The sequence below is a fragment of the Manis pentadactyla genome, chromosome 13 (assembly GCF_030020395.1).
Source record: "Manis pentadactyla isolate mManPen7 chromosome 13, mManPen7.hap1, whole genome shotgun sequence".
NCBI classification, from domain to species: Eukaryota; Metazoa; Chordata; class Mammalia; order Pholidota; family Manidae; genus Manis; species Manis pentadactyla.
Genome location: NC_080031.1, coordinates 11,179,087 through 11,183,501, shown reverse-complemented (window position 1 = coordinate 11,183,501; position 4,415 = coordinate 11,179,087).

Sequence of the window (4,415 nt, the reverse complement as noted above, 5' to 3'; positions counted from 1 at the left end):
TCCACATTATACAATTTGAGTGTGCAGCAGGCTGCCAAGTGGATTGGTTCATTCCTGGATATAGATGAAGCCTGGAACCATAAGCATATCATCGCCCACTTGCCCTTAAAGACCCTTCCCAGCCTGTCTCTGCACCAGCCCAGGAGGCTGTGGTTTCTACCCTCTAATTGTGGAATGTGTACAATGAGGAAAGTGAGTGTGACTGGCTCCCTCAAATACCAGAAAGGATCATTTTCTTAGGTGGATGTCGTCTATCCTCATCTACCTCCAAGTTTCTGGACCCTGTTCCCCTTGCCTGAATGAGCATAATGAAAGGTAATCTCTCCCTGGGACAACAAGGTCCAATTTCTAGTGGCCACAGTGCTATAATCACCAGGCAAGGCTCCTTCCTGTAAAGACAGATCAATACTGCCCCATCCCACATCCCCACCCTTTCCTGCCCCTCGTCTATAACTGCTATTGATTACAGCAGAGCTGGGCAGCAAACGCCAAAACATATCAATCAATCACCTAGGTAGCAAAGAGACTTTATTAAAACCATTACACCTTCTTCTATTTTCCTGCCCACCCCAGCTTCCTCAGCCCAGCAGCCATTTCTTTTGGAAGGTTTCCAAGAACTTTGCAGACATGATCTGATGGCTGGTGGAATTTCCTCTATTTGGGGAAAATTTAGACCCAGAGAAGGAGCAAGAACAAGTCCCACGGTGAGAAGATGGAAACCAGGTGTGTGAAAATATGTGCATGTGTCTATGCAGTATGTATATGAAAATGTGCACGTACGTATGTTTGTTTAAAGAAAAACCTAGAACTTAGTCACATTTCAGAAACACTTCATAATTATTGCTGAAATTTTTACAAATCAATTCCTTCTGGTCGCTTAATGTCCTTCACTAAGTGGTTTAATTGTGAAATTTCACTTTATAATTGGGTTCGTTTTAATGCAGAAAGAGGTAGATTTGCATAAGCAAATGACAAACAGTTAACAAAATCCATTAGCAGAGAAGCAGAAATCCAAAGAGCCACACACCTGGGTAGTAGGCTTGGAATCAAAATCTATGGTAAGGAAGTCCCTGCCTGAGCCAGACGGAGCTCTGCTGCCCCTGAGCCGACAGCGAGGAAGGAGGGGAAACATTTCAAGGGCTTCACCAGATCGCTAGAGCCCAAGGAAACCTGCCGGCACGGCAGGAGAGACAAAGTGAGGGAGAATGTTTGCTTGTCAATCAAAGACCAAAGACCTTTTCTTTGCAAAGAAATTCTAGGCAAGAGTTTAAAAAGACTCACCAGTTTTATACAGCTCTTTGACAATCCTTTTTCCAGGTGAAAACTCAGAATAGAAGGGAATGTGGAGACTCTGACTTCTAGCCCTTCACTTTGCCACCAACTAGCAAGGGGCCTCCTGCTGAAAACCCAAACTAGATCATGTTTGAATGTCTGTGTTTCCAAAGATCCTTCTAGCGTCACAAGTAACTGACAAATTCATTCCCATTCCCTCAACAGGTATTTATCGAGCCCTTGCTATGAGCAGGTACTGCGGGAGTTACAGAGAACTAAGGAGATGGGGTGAGGACTGAGCTGAGGGACTGAAGCAGACAAGGCCCTGCCTTCATGAAACTTATAGTCCAATGGGGTGTTGTGATCTGAATAGTGTCTCCCTAAAATTTACATGTGGAAGCCCTAATCCCCAGTGTGATTGACTATATTTGAGATAAGGCCTTTAGGGAGGTAATTAAGGTTAAGTGAGGTCAGTGATTGGGGGTCCTAATCCTATAAGGCTGGTGTGTTTGTAAGAAGAGGAAGAGACACAAGATCTCTCTTCGTGTCTCTCTCCCGGGCCCAAAGAAGAGGCCACAGAAGCTCACAGCAAGAAAGCAGCCATCTGCATCCCAGGAAAAGAAGCTGCACCAGACACCAGTCCTGCTGACACCTTGCTCGTGGACTTAGCGCCTCCAGAACTGTGAGAAGATAAAGCTGTTGTTTAAGCCACCCAGTCTAAGGCGTTTGGTTACAGCAGCCGGAGCAGATGAAGGCACTGGGGAGAGGGAAAGGGCACAGTGCCCAGAGCACAGATTAGGGGTGTCTTGCCCAGTCCAGGGGAGGAGGGAAGGTTTCCCAGAGGACGTGGCATCTAAAGTGTCAGGAGAATTAGGAGGAAGAGGAGGTACAGTGCCCCAAGCAGGGCACCCACATGTGTAAGCCCGGAAGGAAGAGGAGCAAGTTCTGCTGGAGTTGCTGAACGTATCTCCTGTGCGTCAGGGAAGAGAAGCAAGAATGAGACTGAGGAGGAAAGGGGGAGCCAGCTGGCAGAGGTCTCTTCTGCAAACATGCCCCCAAAGATCTTGAAGGCCAAGAAGCTGCTATATCTTTTGAAACTTCAGACTCACCCCACTGATGCTTCTGATTTTGCTGAAAAAAAAGCCACCCTGGGCTCTGCAGGCACTGAGAAGTAGTCCACTCTTCTTGCTACCCTAGTCAGTGAAATCTTTCTTTGGCATGTCTGCATAGGTTCCTTGTGGAAATGTTTGGCTCTCTCATCCATAAGCTTCCTCCTTGCCTTTTGAAGCATCTTTGGGGTACCCTCTTTTTCGGGTGCTTGCCTTCAGTTCTGCAAAATTCCTTTGCTTTTTGTTAATAATTGCTAGTGCTTATTGAATTAGCTACTGCTAACCACGTACAAAGCACTGTTTTGAGGGCTTTATGTGTATTAGCTTTTTTAATCCTCACAACATCTCTGTGAAGTAGATTCTATTAACTCCAGTTTATGGATGAAGAAACTGAGCACAGAGAGATTAAGGCACTTGCCCCAGGCCACTCTGCTAAATGGAGAAGGCAGGATTAAAACCAGGGCAGTCTAGCTTGGGGTGCCATACCCTTAACCACTATGCTACAATATCTTTGGGGAAAAAATACAGAGAAACAGGTCAGTTAGTTTCCCATGGCTAGTTAAAGTGCTGGGGGGTCTCTCTGACTACAGGGTCTATGCTTAACCTCTTGACAGAATAGAGAAGCAGCAGATGGCTTTGGGAGTTGCTCAGGATGTAGGCTGGATAGAATTATAGCAGAGTAGTTTAAGAGTAAGGGAGAGGAAGGTGGAGAGAAATGGGAAGTCAGGGGTGACACAAAGGCTTCTGGGTAAACCATACAACCAAACCTTCAACATTTTGGGCCACCTTATCCATTTATTCTTTCATTCATCTAACGAATGCTTATTCAGAATCTATTATGTTCCAGGCACTGGGCTAGGAAAGCAGGTAAATGCTGAGAATGACCATACACCTCACCAGCTCCTTCTGCTTGTCTTCACTTAAGGAGCAAGGACTTTCCATTCTGGGGGTAGAGGTGATACATAAATAAATACAAATATTTTTGTAGTGTAATTATATATATCTATCAATACATGTCCATCTCTCCATAAAGTATGAAAAGGGGGACAGCCTCTTTCTGCCTAAAGGAGATGGGGATGCATGGCTTTGAAGAAGGTGTCATTTGAGTCAATCATGAAGGATGATGGAAATGTCATAGAAAAATAGCTGGGCTCCTTGGAGCTTCCCTGAAAAGTACGTCATAGATCCCCAATTCCTGGACAGAGCCAGAGAATTGGAGAATATTAGCAAGGAAAGGAACCTTAGAGGTCATCTCATTCCACCCCTTTACCCACCGATGAGAGGATTTTCCTGAGGGGAAGACAAAATTTAAGGGAACACTGCCCCTCAGGGCACCAGGAGGGCCAGCCCTGTGTGCGCGGGGTGGCCCAGCCCCATCAGCAGCCCAGGGCCGGGACCGAGGCTCCGCTTTACCAGGGTCACACAGCCTGTCTGTGGCAGATAGTCACCAGCCAACGGGAGCAAGCAAGGGTCCTGGGAGGGTCCGACCCCAGTGTTCTGGGCTGTGAGCGTCATGGGCTGTGGAGAACAAGGGAGGAGGAAAAGAAGATGGGAAGGAGTCAAGAAACTTACCGAGATCTTTGGTTTGTACCACTCAAGAGCCATCTGAATCTCCAGCTCCACCTCTCTCAAGCCCTCTCAATGTCCCTGCTTCCCTGTCCCCGAGTCTTCTGTTTAGAAGTAAGGATCTCTTCCTCACGGTGTCCTTCCCTCTCCTCTCCCTTACCTGCTCTTCCGACCCCACACCCTCCCAACATTAACTTCAGCTGCTGATTCTTTGCACCTGACCCCAGTCAGCTGCCCGGCCCCCAACCAGGGTTGCAGTTCTACAATATGCCAGCAGGGGGCAGGCCCGCCGCGGGTCTCCATCCCGCCCCCAACATCCCAGCCCCCAGGCCAGTCACAACTCCTTAGAGATGCAAATTGGAGGCAGCCTTCCTAACCCGCGAGGGCTGCTAATTCTTTGACGAGTATGCAGATTTCCATCCTGCCTTTGCCTGGGTTTATTTGTTTTACTTTGCAATAAATTTAATA